This window comes from Dama dama, chromosome 33 (genome assembly GCF_033118175.1).
Source record: "Dama dama isolate Ldn47 chromosome 33, ASM3311817v1, whole genome shotgun sequence".
Classification (NCBI taxonomy): Eukaryota; Metazoa; Chordata; class Mammalia; order Artiodactyla; family Cervidae; genus Dama; species Dama dama.
Window position 1 is genome coordinate 40,294,293 of NC_083713.1, and position 20,190 is coordinate 40,314,482.

A 20,190-nucleotide genomic window follows, 5' to 3' on the forward strand; every position below is an offset into this window, starting at 1 on the left:
AGACTGGCTGTTTTGTTAACAAATGAGTCCAAGAAGGTAGCCACTAACTCAGCCATTATGGGGACAAATGTTTGTCTGGCTGCAACATTTGTATTTTTAGGAGCTGAGCATTTCAGATGTGTAACTTCAATCTTCTCCCCTTAACCCAGAGGGAAAATTGTAACAAATTCTTGAGAAGACAGTACATTCTTGCCAAGGAAACAAATGCAACAGAATGAGAACGCTTGCTGTGCTAAAGTGAAATATAAGTATCAGAGAGACTCCAGAGAGCATCTGGGCCAACATCTTCATTTTATAAGATGAGAAAACCAGAGCCCAGAGGAGTTCAATGACTTGCTCATGGGACACATACCAGCTTAGTAACACAGCCAGGTCTAGGACTAGAGACTCTTTATTAAATTACTGTCTGCTGGTTTACATCAAGTATCTTCCAAACTTTTCTTCTAGTCTTTCTTGCTTTTGTAGTTTCCTCCCAATTTCAAGTGTGAATTTCAGACAGAAAGGCAGAAAAGAGTTTATTTACAAGGTGCATTTTAGTTCATAAATGATTACACTAGCACTTTCTTCATACATTGACTAGCAAAGATGCTGTACATAGTGACCACAGTTAGAATTACAAATACCATAGCAGTATAAACATTCAAAAGGTATGCTTTACATTTATTTTCAAGTGCGTAATACTGTCAGTTTTTAACTTTTAAACATAACAGTTTATTAAGCTGTTTACCCAAACCTCCTACACATGATGGTGAGTGGTGTTTCTATGCCTCAAGTACCACATGCCTAAGGAAGGTCCAACTTCCCTATTTTAAAAATGCCCTTAGTTGATTTATTTTGATCAATTCTCTTCTTTAAAGGCAATCTCTTGCAAACCATCCAGTTCATAATATTTTTTGTTTGGTAATTTTCTTTCCTGAAATATCCTATTCAGATCCATAATCATATTGACTAAGATCACAGAAAACAAGCCAATAATTTGCCTGGGACATAGTAGATGCTATAGAAAGCATCATTAAGTACCACAACATAAGAATAAAAACGACTTGATGTATTAAAGCTGGCCCTAAGCCAGGCCCTATTTTAAGTGCTCTACAGGTATTAGCCCATTTAGTCCTCAAAACCACCATATGAGGTGGATAGTTTTGTCATTCTGTTTTACAGATGAGCTGAACAAGATCCAGAGAGGTTAGATAATTTATCAAGTTAGACACCTTGTAAACAGAAGAGCCAGAATTGAACTATGACACTCTGGCTGCTAATTACGATACCTCACTGCCTTATAATGATACTTTTCAAGGGCTTTTACTCAGTGTGTGGGTGAAATCCCTAAGGCTTTCCCTGGCCTAAACTACAACTGTTCACCTTGAACTAGAGTGGGGGTAAAGAGGTACCTTAAAAACATTATATGGTCTATTCCCTTCCCCTCACTTCCCAAAATTAAACTGTTTAAAAAAACGAAGTTATTTAAGATGAACAGGAAGGAGAATCAAGAGTCTCAAAAGAGAATCCAAATCTCCTGTTGTCATGATTTGGGATAGAAGGGAAAACAGGACTGATTATATACAGGAATGCTTTTGAAACCATTTTGTTTTCTTAAAAAACAAACAAACCAAAAAACCCTGAGAACTCTGGGAATCTTGAGTTGAAATATATCTTAGATCAATGCAATCCAAACCCTGTACCTTTAAAAGTAGGAAGCTGTAACCCAAATATTAAATAGTTTGTCAAGGTTACAGTTTAATGGCAGATCTTCTAATTCCCAGCTCAGGGTGCTTTTCACCTCCTTTTCATGTTTGCAATTAAAGAGAGAGCTTACAGTGGACCAGAGTTCCAGATACCACCTATCCAGTGTTCTAAAAGTCTATTTGTAATGGGCTGTACGTGACCATAAAACACTGTATTCAAAGTTCTAGGCCAGCCCCCAAAACCTGCACAGTACACTGATAGCCCACCTTCAACCTCACATTTTACCTTCTGCATTCATACATAATATCATTTTTATGACAAAAATGCACATCTGCTCTAAATTCAACCTACAACACTAGGCACCAATTTCTATATTCTATATAAGTGGCTCTTGAAAGGGGGCTTTTTCTGGCTCTCCAAGCAGGCAGATGCATTGGTGGTGGTGGTGGTGGTGGTATATGTGTTGTGGGGAGAAAGGACAGGGATGCAGATTAGGGAAGAGAAGAATAAACATCCTTGGATATCTGTAACTCACTAAACTCATATTGAATAAAGCAACAATTATAGAAGTTAAACATGCCTTGCTTGTTGATGAAAAAAGGGTTACTGATTCCTCTGATCCTTTCCCTCTCCACACTTAATTTGTGAGTTCTGGACTCTGTGAGGGCTGTATGATATACTGTCCTTCAGAGAATGGCATCTAACCAACCCTCAGGCATTATTCGCTTCATGAAAAATGCTTCACCATGACATGACTTAAAATAATTCAAATACTGCCATATTTTAATTTATATATTTTATAGTGTTAAAGATTTAGTTTAATTTCTAATGATATTTTATCACTTGCAATGAACCACTACATCACTATATAGGAGTCATAATAAACTATAATATTATTAAGACTATGAATAATGAAATGATCCGCAATGTAGCCAACACTTACTGGTATATCAAATAAATCTAAATTATATTTAAAAAAAAAATTCAGATCAATGACAAATGGAATGTCTGTAGCATTCTAAATTTAAACGAAGGGCACCATCATGTAACATCCCCAATTTAGTTACGGCAACACAGCCTCCAAAAGATCAACATAATTCCACTGAATTACTGAAGTGACAGAGGGAGCAACTTTTGAATGACATACATACAACTTCTCAACTGCAACCAGCAAACACATGAATCCTTGCTGTTTGTGACTCAGGGCCTGATCCCCTTACCCTAAAAGAAACTTGTTATTTTCCACTGCTGGGCATCAAACTGATTCGCGAACTGTTATCATCACTTATTGGCAGTATCCCAAGTCTTATACCTAGGTATACTTAAAGTTTCACTTTGTCTGTCTGTCTTATCTCTCTATTTGCAGCTATTTGTAGTTACAGTTTGGTCATGAAATAGTTACTGGGTACTGCCAACATATCCAGTTCAGTGGTGTTATGAATTAGATTTTTTTCCCTCTTCATTGCAGGAAAGACACTAAAAAACCATTTAACACATTGAGGAAGTAATTATCTCCCAGTACACTGAAGGTGTGAAGGTAACTTCCCAAAGTGACATACAATTCCATGAATGTTTAAACCCTAGAAGAACCCTTGAATAACCTCTACTTCATCTTTCACTTAAAAAGGAAGCAATAATAGCCACTTTAGAATGAAGCAAATTAGGGACATCCCTCTTGACTGAAATAAAAAAAAAATAGCTTATGGAGCAATCTCAAAATACCTTAATATTTCAAAGCAGTAAGGTGAGGCACTGGACGTAAATGATTGGCATCATCCAGGGTATGGAAATTCTCTATTTAAATCAACCCCTGGTCAACAACAAGGAAATAACTCAGTCTGAAAACTGACAATAATTGGATTTTTAAAAATTAAGCAAATTTAAGAGCTTTAAACTAAAATCCCTTTCCCAATTTGTATAGAAAGGAAAGAAAATTGTTAACTCGGACTTAACACAGACAATCCGAATACTCAAGGTTATAAAATTGCTAAAGTTCCTGTTGAACTGAGTTTGGTAGTAGTTTCCTGAAATTGAAATGATGTCAGAACCACTGATAGAATTAGATTTGGTTTATTCAGCTTGTATATGCAGCAGTAGCCTTTTATCCCCCCTCCTGGATGAATGCCAACTGCTCCTACTTTCTGCTTACCTTCTCTTACTCGTGCTTTCCAGGACTACCTTGGTCCTCTATTTCCTTCCAAAAACAACATGGGTAAGAATTAAGATAACTGGACATTTGTCCCCCAATTTAGAATCTTCTATATAACATATAAGACATGAAATACAGCACTTTCTCTTATATAATAGTGGGAGTTGGGGAGGGAATGATTGAAATAGTTTATTTTATTGTGAACGATAACCAATTTTAAAACTTCTCTTCAAATATCAATAACAAACAGACTATAATTCTAACTGAAAGCCTACCTTGAAGCATGTAAAACTATTTATACAACCAATCATAGATATCAATGTATATACACATTTTCTGTATACCTGAATGGGCTATTTCAATTTCTAACGTAGTAGAGAAATTAAATGTGCTTTTACTTTCTAATATATTCATATCACATCAAATATGCACGTGTTAAACTCTGCTGTGAGGAGTGTGTTACATAATAAGTTTCCTGTTCACGTCTCCAAACACTTCTCAATATCCAACACCGTGTTACTAACTCTAATTTAGAGCTAAACCTCTGAATTAGAAGGCCCACTTACTATGACCATACCTGAAAAACAATGTAGCAGCCGAAAGACTCAACCTTATCCAGCACAAAGTTTTTTCTTTTCTTTTTTTCCTTTCCTGTTGGGTCCTTAACCAAATAAAAGGCTCTCATTTTATACTTTTCAATGCCCTTGATCCCTACACAGAAGGTGTTAGCAGACAGCTGGACCATCAACTATTTTCCTGAATCTGATACAAAATAGCCAAGCATGGGGGCTTATAGTAAATTCAACATCCAAAGCAAACTGTGTCACATAAAAGCATACATAGTATACTTTTTCAAATCCAGAAATACTTATTTTGGCCATCAACTGTTCTCATGTCCATGAGAAGGAAAGAATGCTACCATTTTCCGTAACTGTTTCACTGGTACCAGGAAGGAAAATAAATACTTCCTACAGCAATACACTACATTCAAAAAGAGAAGTGGTCTTCTACTTTACCTTTTAAAATAAGACAATCTAAGCCCTGTTCTAGCAAAGCAACTTCTGTCAAAAATTGGCTTTTCTGCATTAAGGAAAATAAATTTGACCAAAACTATAATCATTTTGGATTTTACACATAAATCACCATTATTTAAAAGTCGTAGACCTTAAAAAAAAAAAAAAAGTCGTAGACCTGTATTTTTATTTTACGTTCAAACTCGGTGCCAAAAAAAGAGAAAGAACTGCGACCTCAACTAATAAATTACATCTTAAAATATACATCATCTGTAGTACCCCGTTACTTCCAATGGTAACTGACACGCCCCGAATTTAACTGTACCAGACAGTCCTATCTGTCCCATCGCTGACCAAACACTGCTTCTCTGTTTCTATTCATTATGGATTGTAAGAGGTCTAAACACAGTCCAGTATGCAAGAAAAAAAATTACAATTTTCGAGAAAAAAATTACAATTTTTACGACAGCAAAGTGATTCATCCAAGTTATCTCCTGAAGAACATCCCCGTCCATGAGCATTAACAGACATATTTTGATAGAGCCAAAATACGTTGGCTGCAAGCTCATTACTCAAAGAACCTTAGGCACCCTTTCCTGCAGATCAAAAAAAAAAAAAAAAAAAAAAACCCAACTCGTAAAATCCAGGCACTATTTAAACCTTGCAAACCAAACTTGCCAAGAACGTTGTGCAATTATCAATAACCTTGGCTATACCGCCATCGGCACGAAATTCACGGTCCTGGAGACCAATGCAGCAAAATCCCAGACGAAAGACTAGCTGAAGCCCGACAGAACTGCCGCGCTTTCCCTCCGCCGCCCTCTGCCGCATGGAGAAAAGCCAGGGGAGGAGAGGAGTGGAGAGAGGCTCACCAGCTCCGAAGATGCTCCGGTGACCTCTGGCTGCTCAGCGAGAGCTGGGCTAGGGAAGGCTTTAGTTCTGCCGCGGCAGGCCGCGTGGACTATGCTCCCGGTGCATTCCTCGCATTCCTGCACAATCTGTCGCCAGCCGAAGAGCCCGCGGTGCGCGTCCCCCCCGGACACACACACCTGCTTACGGCTGCGCCCCGCGCGGCCACGGCCGCCGCGGCGCCCCTACTGCCCGCTCGCGCTGTTTGTCGCACTCAGCCTACACGCAGCCAAATTTCGGCCCAGCCGCTCAGCCCCTCGCTTCCCGGGTAGAGGGGGGAAGAGAGAGGGGTGGGCAGCGCCAGCAGTGGGCAGAGACACTCTATCCGCCCGGGGGTGCCGCAGCTCCTCTTCAACTCCTGGCAGGGAGAGAAGGAAGCGGCCGCGCAAGAGGGCAGCCGGGGAAGCTTGCGGCTGGAGAACCGGGAGGGGTGGAGCGTGAGGATACGCCGCGAGGAGAGAGGGGCGCACTGGATAGGGTGGGTGGGCAGGACCGGCTAGAAGCGCGGGACTCTCGGCAAACGCAAGACAGCACCGGCAGAAGGGACGTGGGAGGGAGTGGGGGGGAGGGGGCAAGGTGCAGGAGTTGGGGCTGGGAAGGACGGACCGCCCCGAGGGTTCGGGAAGGCGGGCGCCCAGGGGTGCTGGGGGCGCGAGGCGGCGAACCAGGCGGGCAGGAGAGGGGAAGCCTCCCGGCAGACGTCCAGGAGGGCTCGGCGTGGCGCTCAAGTTTGGGGCTGCGGGCCCTAGATCCAAAAAGGCCAATGCGGGGAGGGGTCGTGCGCTGCAATGTAGGGGAGACCGGGGGAAGAGTAATCGCCGGGAAAAGCAAATGGAGGGTGAAACTTGTGTGCCTACCGGGGGGAGGGGAGCAAGCAGGCGAGTGCGGGCAGGAACACGAGGCGGGGCAGGAAAGCCGAGGCGGCCGCGAGGCGGTGGGGACATAGTAACGGGAGGGAGGCGCCCGTCCCCGTCCCTCCCCGCGCCCCTCGCAGGCAGGTCTTGTCTCCGGCCCGAGGGGGCGAGGGCCGGGGGTCTTGTGAGCAGGAGTCTCCGCGCCTTCCCGCGAGCCCGCACACTTACTTTCCAGGTTAGGCAGCAGCCGCCGTCGCTCCAGGGATCAGGAACATCAGCGCGGTGGGGTCGCCGCTGCGGCACTCGGAAAAATTAAAAAAGTGCCGCGGCCGAGCGGCTGCCCGCCCCTCCCTCCCCCACCCGCCCCCTACCCCGAAGCGGCTCTCCCACCACCCCTGGCGGCGGCGGTGGCCAACTTGCCCCGCTACCCCTTGCCCATGGTGCCGCCTCCGCGGCCGGCGTCGACGCGGACTCAGCCCCGGAGCCCCCTCTACTGCCCAGAGGCCGCCGCCGCCCGCCCAGCCGCCTGCCCGCCTGCCCAGCCAGCACCAGGCTCCCGGGAACGTCAGCACGCCGCCGTCTCCGGACCTGCTCCCTGCCTACCCCATTGGTCGGAAGGAGAAGGCTGGCCCTTCCCATTGGACCGGCCCTCATATTGAACTGACCAATGGGAACTGAGGTTTCAGGTCGTCATAGAGACCGATGCTGTTAAGAGCGAGAGGGCCTGGAGAAGGTGGGGAGTGAGGATGAAGGTGTCTCTGGCTTTGGGTGCGGGAGGGGGTGGAGGGAAGAGCTACCGAGGGATTCCTGAGTGCTGATTGAAATTGGGACAGCTTTCGCTTTGTCTCACCATCAAACCCAGCTGTGCATGGAAGGGTTAGTCCGTCGCGTCAAAGGCAGGGACAGCTGAGCCCCTAAAGGAATCCTTGAGAACCTGGGAGTGGGCATTTCACTTTTTCTGCGATTAGGAAGTCCCTCGGCCTCTGCCCTTTGGCCTTTGACACGTGTGCACCTTCTGCTTCTCCAGGTGAGTTTGCACCCCCATCCCTTAAATCATTGCTCCTTCCTGACGTCACTGATCCACATCAAATCTACTTGTTCTTCCCAACCACTCCCCCTTCCCTGGGGTGGATCTTGCATCAAAATTTTGGGTCTAAAGACTTAAAGGAGACTAAACATCATTCAAAGACTTCCTTTGATTGATATTTTGATGAGGAAACAGGCTGACGTATTGTATGATGGATGTCATCTAGTCACTGCATGAAATGTGTTCCCTGCCTCCCAAAGAAAACCTCTAATCTCTCCATTGAAGGATATTTATTAAACGCCCATCTGTGTGTGCATTCTGCACTATAAGCTTGACAGGTGCATGCTCTTTCCCCTAAGAGTTTACAAGGTGGGCCAAGACACAGGCAATTGATCCTTCATGTCTTCTGATGACTTCACAAGAGAGTAAAGGAAATAGATTATACTTAGTAGATTTTGTTTTCTGCGTATTTTCAAGTTTATCTCTAAATCTGATAAATAAACTGAGACATGGAGTCACACAGAAAATCTTGAGCTTTAATTATAAGTGCTTTGCTTTCATTTAAAGTCACTTTGCTAGTTTGTAAATACCAATTGTTTTTTGTAAATAATTTTCATATCTAGATACTTGCTATTAAAATAGAACTTTGTGAACATATTGGGCTTTTAAGCATTATTTTGTTTTGTGATATAGTCACTGATATTCTTATGTTCCTTCTTTTTGTTGATTTTGCCATTTTTACACTAATTTTTTTAGTAAGAAGATTATGTTTAGGCTACTGCCCTTCAATTTGGAGGGACCATATTGTATGAAAAAAACTGATAGAATTTTGGAAATTTCAAGTATTTTGTTAAAAGCAACAGATTAATGTGTGTGCAAGCCACATATGTCTTTCTAGTGTCCTGAATTTTAAGTTGGATAATATGCTATTGTTTGTTATCTTGCCATAATTAAAAATTATGTTTTTAATAAAATTTTATATATAAATTTTATATATAATTATATATATAATATATAAATAAAATTTATATATAAATTTTATAAATTTTTAATAAATTACAGCATAATAAAAATATGCCATAATTAAAAATTCAATGGTACCTTAATTAGAAAGTGTCTTTCACAATTTGTAGTAAAATCTGAACTTTGTCCATAATCCTATGCAGGATTGGACTGTGAAACAAAACAGCTAAACGTATGAGTGCTCCCCCCTAAACATTTACAGAATTGGGAAGAAATCAGAAGGAACCTTGGAGTGCTATCTCATGCTTTGCTATCATGAAAATTAGCTCATCATGCTTTCAATTTCAGCCTTTTGTTTTCTTTTAGGTGTTTGTTTATAAGAGAATAGAAAAAGTAAAGTGCAAATTTTTATAAATAAAACTCAGTTTTAATGTACTAACAAAATACCAATGACTTTAAAAAAATTTTTTATAATAATCAATAGAAGATATGTCAAATGGAAAGAAAAAACATATTTCCTTTTCCCTGCCTTAGGCTAACATAAAAGGAAAGAAACAAGAACTAATTTAGTTTTTACTCCTGTAGTCTTTTCTTTTTTGCATATTTCTCAGATCACATGTTTGATGAGTATTTTGGTACTGTGTATTTCATGTTTGTAATGATTTAAATGTTACTGAAATCCACCACGAATAATGTCCCTTAAAATGTTGTCATTCACATTATTATTAGTCATTTTTATGCTCCAATGAAAGATTTCTTTTAAACTTGCTCCTGCACAACCAAGCAGTGTTGGATAAAGAAATTACTTTATTCCACTAAAAGTTTATGCTATCCAGTCTTGGCTGGATCTTCACTGATTCTCTAAATTCCTTTCCTAATCAGGAGGGTGATTATCTAGGATACTGATGCAAAGACATTATTCAGGGCACTTCTCCCAAAACTGTCCTATTTCTGCTCTACTCAGCCTCCACTGTACTTGGTCTTCTTCCAGTTCTGCTAATGATCTTGTCTCCTACTTGACTGAGGCATCCACCGTGAGGTTTCTCAACTTAACTTTCCTAAACCTCAGTCTCAGTTTTCACACTTCATCACTTCTTTCAGTCCTGGCTGAGAAGGGTGCCAGCCTTCTGTTCTGAGCTCACACTTCACTTGTGCTCTTAAACATTGGCCATCCTCCCACCCCAGAATTTTCCTCCATTGATTATAAACACTTTCTTAGATCATGTGTTGCATCCTCTCCTCCAAAAATTTTATCCTATATCTTACAAATATGTGACCTTCAGTAACACTACCTCCCTTCTATCCTTCTATTGGCTAAATCACTAAGAAACAATTTGAAGGGAATGTCTTGTGGCTTCTATTTTTTCCACTTTCAAAGTTCTGCCCTTGAATACAACTGAAATGATTCTGAAGATTGTGCTCTTTGCCCTCAAAACCCTAACTCTTTTTGCCAACAAGGTTTTCCTTTACAAATGTGCCTTTTACTTGCAAATTGCAAGGCTTCAATCCAGATTTCCAGTGCATTGTCTCCCACCCTTTTGGGTACATAGAAGTGCAAATTATTTACTTGAGAAAAGGAAGCATTTCACCTGCTAGCCCCACCACCTTGGTGGCTCTAACTGCTGGGAAATTGAGGTGGGAAATGGGGTCTCTGCTTCCCCTGACAGTGGCTCATCCTCAAGAATAAAAGTAAATAGAAGAAATCCAAAGAAACTTTTAAATTACCATCTCAGAAAGAAGTCAGCCTGAACCTTTCATGATTATGAAAACTTTGTAACTTTCTAATGTTATTTTCATATTAGCCTATAATGTCTAGTAGTGAATTCCTGACAAAGAATAGCAAAGGCAGCAAGGGAAAGAGAAAAGCAGGAACACTCTTTCCTCATTCTTAGATGCCTAGGGAGGAGGTGGGAACAGTGAACATAAAAATTCCACAAAGTGCACTGGTTAGGGTGTGAGGGTGGTGTTTGTTTTTAAAAGGAATGTTAAAAAGAGGCAAGTGGCAAATGAGGGAAAGAGCGCAGTGGAATAAACTTGTCCTGGGAGAGGATGCTAGAGCTTAATAACAATTCCTCTCAGGATTGCAGAATTGGCTGTATCCCACCTCTAGCACATTCTCTGAATATGCAAATCATCCCTCTGCCTTTAGCACCCCAGCCAAATAGTTACCTGTAGAGCCTTTTCTGAAAGTTTCCTGATCGTACCCACTTCCAAAGAGGATTGTTTCTGCTTTAGTGTTTTACTGAGGCACTAACTCTTTCTACCCCAAGGTGCAGATATATAGTGTGTGAGCCTATTCTCCTAGAGGATCGGATACATGTTGTGGTCATGATGATAGCCTCTGCAGGGCCTCGGACTAGTAAAGTGTCTCCCACACTAGAAAAATGCCAACAGTCATGAATCCTTCTTTTAGCCTTTGGAAGAATTTGGCTTTCAACAATGAAAAATTGGAATCGGTAATGTTGGGCGGTAATTAGAAAAAGATGGGACTAGAGGTTCAATGTGGAAAAGTGAGGTAATGTATGGCAGAGCAGAGTAGAGGTTTCTGCCATGTATCCTCCTAAGAGAGAAAGACCTCAGATCTCATCTCTACCATGACCTATCTCTACTCCTCTGTGAGGGAGGGGACCAATGTGAACAGAACTGGCTGCATGTCTTTTGGCATGAAGTTATCATATCCAGAGCTAAGGCTATAAAATCTGTATGTTGGAGAAAGCAGTTGAAACTCAAGTTTGTCAAACAGTTTAAATAAGGGTTATCTACATTTTTTCCGTCTAAAGCATCCAGGTTGCTTTGTCTTTTGAAACACCATAGAATCATGCAAATTTAACAACTTCATAAAATCAGAAAGTCATTAAACATCTGGAAAGTGTAATTGACATGATTCCAAGTATCTATATGCATAGCCCTTGAAGTAAGCAGTCCTGTATGTCTCATGACCTTGCATCTAACCATGGAACCAGCCCTGCTGGGGGCCTGACACAGGTGTAGCCAATCCATCAGCTGACTATTGACCCATAAACTATAATAATACCAATCGTATTTTTTTCCTAGAAATTTGAGATTCAGAAAACAAGTGAGCCAGAGAGAATAGCTGCCTTCATCCTGATGTTTTCTGGGTTCTTATTCTCCCTATGAAGATAGAATATATACGTCATTATTTATTGACCCATGAGATTTTTTTAATTAAATATATTTGACATATAACATTGTGTTAATTTAAGGTATATAATGTATTACTTTTATACACATATATTATAATATGATTGCTAGTGTAGCAATATTTATCACATTACATAATTATGCAATAGACCATTATTATCTATATTCATTATACAGTATGTTAGATCTCCATTGCTAATTTGCCAATTATTGCAAGTTTGTAGCCTTAGACATCAATCATATTGCTCCACTCCCTATCCCCTGGTAAATCACTTTGCTCTGATTTTTAGAAATTGGATTTTTTAAAATCCCAAATCTTACTTATCTTTCTCTAACTTACCTTATGTAGTATAATGTGCTCAATGTCCATCCATGTTTTTGCAAGTGGCAGGCTATCTTTCTTTCTCATGGTTGAATAATATTTCTCCATTGTATATATGTACATCTTTTTTTAATCCATTCATCTGCTTGATGAACATTTAAGATGTTTCCATATCTAGGCTATTGAGAATAGCACTGCAGTAAACATGGGAGTGCACATATCACTTTAAGAGATTTGTTACTTAAAGTCACCCCAACCCATCCTTTTCCTATTTTGCCTTTAATGAGTCTTTGTTTCTTAAAAACAAAAGGTTTCACTAAAATATTATGCAAATATTTACAACAAAACACATATATTATGACCATCATATTGGACTTAAAGAGAGCAGTCTAAAAATTTCTGAAGAGCAAAAAATAAAAAATGAATCATCTGTCTATATCCAAACATTACCAACCAAATTTGGGTAAAAGAGCTTTCCTTGGTGTGGCATCTATTCCTCCCTACTCCCCACAAAGCCTTATATTCCTCAACTCTCAGTTTTCCTCCTTTGAAGTTGGGAGTAAGAGAAGAACTTTGAGAAGATAAGCAACATGATTCCTATTTCAGGGTAGAGTCATTTTACCATCCCATTGGTGTAGGAAGAAAATACAGTTATACTATTTTTAGAGACATTTATGCGAATGTTTAGGAACTAGGCTAAAAAAAATAAAAGCAGAAAAATTTATCAGAGATATTAGTAGCCATACAACCCAAGGGAAACAGATTTTGAAGTTTAAGATTCAGTAATTATTGTTGTAATAAAATATCTCAGATGGAAAACCAGACTCCATCTAAAACTGTTACAGTGTTTTACATAAAATACCTATATAATATGCTATATAAACTAGCATACTATTTTCCACACAGAGTTTCTTTCCTTTTTTTTTTTTGTCAGTGCCCTGAAGCATGTGGGGATCTTAGTTCCCTCACCAGGGATCAAACCTCTGCCCCCTACAATGGAAGTGCAGACGCTTAACCACTGGACCACTAGGGACATCCATAAAATACCTAGTTTTCAACAAAAAATTACGAGACAGCTTTAAAAAACCAGAAAAGTATCCAAATTCAGGAAAATAAGTAGCCAGTAGACAGGTTGAGTAAGCATATTGTTGAATTTAGCAGACAGCTAATCCAAGTGTCTACTATAAATATATTTAAAAACTAAAAGGAAAAATGACTTAATAAATGGGGACTCTAAATAGAGAAATAAAGATTATAAAAAGGGAACTAAATGGAGATTCTTGACAAACTATCCAATCTGAAAAACAAATTTTAAAATATTGAGAAAAAATGATCTGAGCCTCAAATTGGTAGGACAGCTGTGAATAACAGAAGGAAAGGAAGACTAGAAGGATATATAAGAAATTTAAAGACGTAGTTGTCTAGAAAAAAGAACCAATGGCCTAAAACTTCCCTAATTTCATAAAAATTTTAATCTACAGATCCAAGGAACACAGTAAATTCTGAGTAGAGTAAGCATAAGGAGACCACACTAGCTACATCATAAACTGCTGGAAGACAAAGATGAGAAAGTTTTGAAGCAAAAACAAAATAACAATTCATCATGTACAAGGAAACCACAATAAAATTAACAGCTAACTTATCAGAAATAAAGGAAACTGGAAGGAGGTGGAAAGACACATTCAAGGTACTGAAAGAAAAAATCCTGTCAATCAAGTTTTCTTTAGCAAAACTGTCAAAAATGAAGGTGGCAGTCCTCATAAATGAACCTATGTTAGAAATATGCTAATACTGACAAAATCCATATGGCTACTGCTTTTAAGTGAAGTCCAAAGCTAAAGAAGGCTATCAGATGCAGGACACCTGGCAAGTCAATAATCTCCATTTGAAAAACAGTTCTTGATTCAGTGCTAACTCTGGAACATCAAATGATCACCACATTAAAATTGTTTAAAACATTAGATTTGAAGTTCTCCTAAAATAAATTTATGGCAAACATGACCTCATTATTTTTCTTAACTACAGAGTTCTCTATCTGCTTCATAGAAGTGTTAGTGAGCTGACCAGAACACTAAAGGAAGAGAAAATAAGAGCAAGAACAGTCTCCCTATCCTATTCTCTGACCATGGCAGCCAGCCCTTTCCATCTCTGGGTCACTGTTTCCTTTATATACTAGACCAATTAACTGTCATCACAGTTGGTTATAACTTCTATGCATCTCTGAGGTTGAACTCTGAGGGAGTAAGTCAACAGGACCCGCTAGTATCATCTTGATACAAGTTGGAAGTCAAGAACTGGCATATTTTTTTAGAGTTTAATAGATTTTTAAAATACGAAAATAATGAAGATGAAAGTAGATGGAGAAAGAGCAATTGACAAGATTCAATACCCATTCATGATGAAAATGCTAAAACAAACAACAACAACAAAAAAAAACCCCATTCATGATGAAGGAAACTTCTTCAATATGATAAAGTGCATCTGTGAAAAGTCTACAGGTAGCATCACATTTATGGTAATGGTGAATGATTTCCCCCTAAGACTGAGAATAAAATGATGTCCACTCTCATGTCTTCTGTTCAACACTTCATTGGAGGTTTTAGTCATTGCAGAAAGGAAAGAAAAATAAAAGCATATGAATTGGAAAGGAAAACTTAAAGCTGTCTTTATTCACAGATGACACGATTCTATGCATGAAAATCCTAACAGATATACAAAAAAACAAATAATAATACTAGAAGTGATAAATAAATTAGAAGGTCACAAGATATGACAAGTATACAAATATGAGTTGAATTTTTAGTGCTGAAAAAGTGAAAAGTGATGTGAAAGTGTTAGTTGCTCAGTCATGTCTGACTCTGCGACACCATGGATTGAGGCCAGCTAGGCTCCTCTGTCTATGGAACTCTCCAGGCAAGCGTATTGGAGTAGGTAGCCATTCCCTTCTCCAGGGGATCTTCCTGACCCAGGGATCAAAACTAGGTCTCCTACACTGAAGGCAGATCTTTACCATCTGAGCCCCCAGGGAAGCCCTAAGAACTAGCAATTTGAAAATGAACTTAATAAAATGATTCCATTTATGACAACATGAAAAAGAATATAACACTTAGAAATAAATTTTAGGGCTTCCCTGGTGGCCCAATGTTAGGAATTTGCCTGCCAATTCAGGGAGCACAGTTCAAGCCCTGGTCTAGGAAGATTCCACATACCACAGGGCAACTAAGCCTGTGTGCTACAACTACTGAAGCCCACACACCCTTTAACCCATGCTCTTCAAAAAGAGGAGCAACCGCAGTGAAAGGCCGGTGCATCATGACTAGAGAGTAGCCCTTGCCCACCTCAACTAGAGAAAACCCATGTGCAGCAACAAAGACCCAGTGCAGCCTCCAAAATTAATTAATCAATTAAAAAAAAGAAATATTAGAAAAGAAGAATAAGACCTCTATTGATCACATTGGTTTAGTTGCCAAGTCGTGTCCGACTCTTGCGACCCCTTGGACTGTAGCCTGCCAGGCTCCTCCATCCATGGGATTCTCCAGACAAGAACACTGGAGTGGGTTGCCATTTCCTTCTTGATCACATTGGTGATCCCTATTAAAATCCCAGCAAACTTTTTGTAGAAATCATGAGCCAGTCTTAAAATGGACAAACATAGGAACAAGAATATCAAACAACAACAAAGTAGGAGAAATTATAACATCTAATTAGATCAATGAAATAGAGTAGAAGGTACAGAAATAAGTCCTTACATTGGTGGTGAATTAATTTTTGACAAAGATGCCAACATAGTTCGGTGGGGGAAAGGAGGTCTTTTCAAAGAATGCTACTAGGATAATTGGACATTTATGTGCAAAATAGTGAACTTACACTCAATTCATATCTTGGAGAAAAAAATGCATTATTGAGCTAACTAAAATTATAAGACTTGTACAAGAGTTGTTAGTTCTGTAAACACTAAAATTATGACTTCTACAAGAAGACATAGTACAAAATCTGTGACCCTGCTTTAAGCAAGGATTTCTTAGCTATAACACTGTACTGTGATCCAGAAAAAAGAAATTGATAACTGAACTTTATAAAAAAGAGTTTTGTTCTTCAAGAGAACAAAGAAAATCAAAAAAGTGACAGACTGGGAAAAAAAGTATTTGTAAAGCATAATCTTACAAAGGACTTACATCAGAATATATAAAGAAACTTTTTTTTTTATTAGTTGGAGGCTAATTACTTCACAACATTTCAGTGGGTTTTGTCAAACATTGATATGAATCAGCCATAGATAAAGAAACTTTCAAATATCAAAATAAGGCAAAATCAATTTTATAAATGGACAAAATATCTGACTAGATATTTCACCGAAAAGTTATACAAATGGTTAGTAATCAAATGAAAAGTGCTCGGCATGATTAATCATTAGGGAAATGCACATTAAAACTTCAATACAATGCCCTATACAACTACTAGAATAAGTAAAAGGCAAAAGATCGACAATACTAAGTGATGACAAAGATGTGGAAAAACTAGTTCTTGTAAGTTGCCGGTGGCTATACCCAATTTGGGCTTCCCTAGTGGCTCAATGGTAAAGAAACCAGTTATAATGTGGGAGCCGCAAGAGACCTGGTTTTGATCCCTGGATCAGGAAGATCCCCTGGAGGAGGGCACTGCAACCCACTCCAGTATTCTTGCATGGAGAATCCCATGGACAGAGGAGCCTGGTGGACTACAGTCCACTGGGTCACAAAGAGTTGGCCACGACTGAAGAGACTTAGCACGCACACACAATTACGTACCCACTTTCGAGAACTGTTTGGCAGTTTCTTTAAAATATAAATACAAGTTTACCATATGATTCAGCAGTTCTACCTTTAGAAATCTCAAGAGAAGTAAAAACATATGCCTAAACAATGGACTTTTTACATGAATTATTATAGTAGTGTTCATAATAGGAAAAATCTGAAATAATTCAAATGTCCATCAAATAATGATTAGATAAAATGCTATGCAATGGAACTTCCCTGGTGGCCCAGTGGTTAAGAATCTGCCTGCCAATGCATGGGACATAGGTTCGATCCCTGGTCCTGGAATATTCCATATGCTTCAGGGCAACTAAGCCTGCACTGCAGAGCCTCTGCCCTGCAAAAAGAGAAGCCACCGAAATGAGAAGCCCATGCAGCACAACCAAGACTGGCCCCCCTCTCCACAACTAGAGAAAGCCCATACACAGCAGCAAACACTTGGCACGGCCAAAAATAAATATTTTTTAAAGTACTGCACAGGGTAATACTATTTAACAATAAAAATAATGAACTATTGATTCATGTTATAATATAGATAAATCTCTGATTTATTATGCTAAGAGGAAAATAGAAAGCCACAAAAGATCATATATATTGTGATACCATTTATTTGAAACTTCTCAAAAAGGACAATAGAGACAGAAAGCAGATCAATGATTATCTTGGGCTGGAATGGGAACATTGAATGCATGTCATTATGACAGAAAGTTTCAGGTGATTGAAATGTTCTACAACTAAATGGTGATGATGGTTGCACAACTGTATATTTACTAAAAAAGGTTGCATTGTACACTTGTAATGGATATTATATCTTTCAGTCAATTCAGTTCAGTTCAGTTGCTCAGTCGTGTCCGACTCTTTGCAACCCAATGAATCGCAGCACACCAGGCCTCCCTGTCCATCACCAACTCACGGAGTTTACTTAAACTCATGTCCATTGAGTCGGTGATGCCATCCAACCATCTCATCCTCTGTCGTCCCCTTCTCCTCCTGCCCCTAGTCCTTCCCAGCATCAGGGTCTTTTCCAATGAGTCAACTCATCTCATGAGTTGGCCAAAGTATTAGAGTTTCAGCTTCAGCATCAGTCCTTCCAGTGAACACCCAGGACTGATCTCCTTTAGGATGAACTGGTTGGATCTTCTTGCAGACCAAGGGACTCTCAAGAGTCTTCTCCAACACCACACTTCAAAAGCATCAATTCTTCAGCGCTCAGCTTTCTTCACCATCCAACTCTCACATCCATACATGACCACTGGAAAAACCATAGCCTTCACTAGATGGACTTTTGCTGGCAAAGTAATGTCTCTGCTTTTAAATATGCTATCCAGGTTGGTCATAACTTTCCTTCCAAGGAGTAAGCGTCTTTTAATTTCATGGCTGCAATCACCATCTGCAGTGATTTTGGAGCCCACCAAAATAAAATCTGACACTGCCTCCACTGTTTCCCCATCTATTTCCCATGAAGTGATGGGACCAGATGCCATGATCTTAGTTTTCTGAATGTTGAGCTTTAAGCCAAGTTTTTCACTCTCCTCCTTCACTTTCAGCAAGAGGCTTTTTCCTTTTCACTTTCTGCCATAAGGGTGGTGTCGTCTGCATATCTGAGGTTGTTGATATTTCTCCCGGCAATCTTGATTCCAGCTTGTGCTTCTTCCAGCCCAGCGTTTCTCATGATGTACTCTGAATATAAGTTAAATAAGCAGGGTGACAATATCTTTATGGAGTGTCAGTTAGATATTAATAAAGCTGTTATTACAAACAAAATTTTAAAAATAGTATGAGCACATTGTCTTAAAACTCTCATTTATGAACACTTAGTACGTTTGCAAACAATTTTTAACATGATTGAAAATCTTCCAAATGCATTTCAGTGGATTTAGACCCAATATGTTAAATGTTAAATAAATAAAGAAAAAAAAAAAACTTTGCTAAGAAAACTGATTGATATCAGTGAAGTCAGAAAATTACTAGACTAGAAAAATACTAAGCTACAACCTTTGTATAATTAATGGATGAACTGAAATTTGAGTATCATAATTGAGTACATGAAACTAATTTTGCACTTCTTCCATATCTCTTTGTGCCATCTAATTTAAGTTCAATAATCCTTATATCTAAGCATGGGAATAAACTGACCTTAGACTTTGAACCCTCTATGATCAGGTATTAAGCCAAGATTTTCAAGGTAATACAGCATTTTCTACCACATAACTCTCACTAAAATTTGGTAAAATTATCAGCACTATATACATTAAAAATTTTTTTTGTATTTATGGATTTCTCTGTATTTGTGTTTTATAATTTATGTAATGTTACTACAACATTATACTTAAAGAATTTATAAGATCAATTTTTAAATATGTGCTAAAAATGCTTATTAATAGAAGTATGTGTCGGAGAATATTTAGAGACATTAGTTTTCTGTTTTGGTTTGTTTTGGCTTGGTTTTTTAGTTTTTCTTTCCTGTCTACTCCAGGTAGTCGAAATAAGTTGTTGGAAGACAACATTCAAATCTAAATTTTCGATGTTTTGTCTTGACGATCATTTCGATCATTTATCTGCAATAAATCACATTTAAGTCTCTAACATCATCAGAGATGTTGATCATTATTGTGATCCAAATCAAGAGAGGTTAGTGATCTTGAGTGATATTAGGACTAGTATTATTTATTCTTTTGACACATGCAAATGGTGTGAAAGTGAAACATAGATAACAGCACAATGGAAAGAAAGCAAAGGAAATTGCTGTAGAGAATTTGAAATATGAAAAAAAATTCCACCCTCGCAGAATTAATACATTTTTATGATCAATAGAAAACCTGATTTTAAAATCCCAGGCTTTCAATGATATACTGTTTGACCTTGGAAATGTCACATATTTTTCTACTGCCTGTCTCACAACTAGAAAATGAGGTTTAATATACTTCTCCATTCTCACAAATGTTAATTATTAACTTTCAAAATTAAAAAAAGTAAAATATGTCAACTTCTGAACTTTTAGTATGAATATGCTACTGTATCTATAGTTGACCTTAAAAACAAGGTTCTTTGACATCTGAGGGTTTATCTCAGAAAAGGCCTCTACCTTTTTACTTTTTAATCAGTTTTTCTTTTTGCATCCTTCCTCCTATTTTTTAATATTAGGTAAAAATTTCTTTTTTAATTAAGATAGTCTGAAATATTATAGATACCATAATCATTTATATACCTCCATTTTTTTTAGCCACTGTAAACAATTTTCTTATAGCCTTATGTTAGGTGGTATAATTGGTCAAATACACTTAAATTTAATACTTTAATCCACTCTTTATT

At 38.8% G+C, this 20,190-nt stretch overlaps 2 protein-coding genes across 10 annotated transcripts in view; one reads left to right on the forward strand and one right to left on the reverse strand.

Annotated features, from left to right (window-relative positions):
* The window catches only part of PKP4 (plakophilin 4), a 248,260-nt gene extending 241,284 nt beyond the window's left edge, over nucleotides 1-6,976 (reverse strand). Inside the window, exon 1 of one of the 4 annotated variants that reach the window (XM_061135252.1) lies at nucleotides 6,840-6,976. The gene's annotated coding sequence lies outside the window, so the exon portion shown is untranslated. Of the gene's footprint in view, nucleotides 1-5,720; nucleotides 5,740-6,839 lie in introns of those variants that run through there. The other 3 variants (XM_061135255.1, XM_061135253.1, XM_061135256.1) reach the window with 3 other exon arrangements.
* Nucleotides 6,977-7,405: 429 nt separating this feature from the next.
* Nucleotides 7,406-20,190, forward strand: part of CCDC148 (coiled-coil domain containing 148) — a 277,310-nt gene continuing 264,525 nt past the window's right edge. For all 6 annotated transcript variants that reach the window (XM_061135101.1, XM_061135100.1, XM_061135103.1 and 3 more), the window contains exon 1: nucleotides 7,406-7,638. The gene's annotated coding sequence lies outside the window, so the exon portion shown is untranslated. The remainder of the gene's footprint in view (nucleotides 7,639-20,190) is intronic.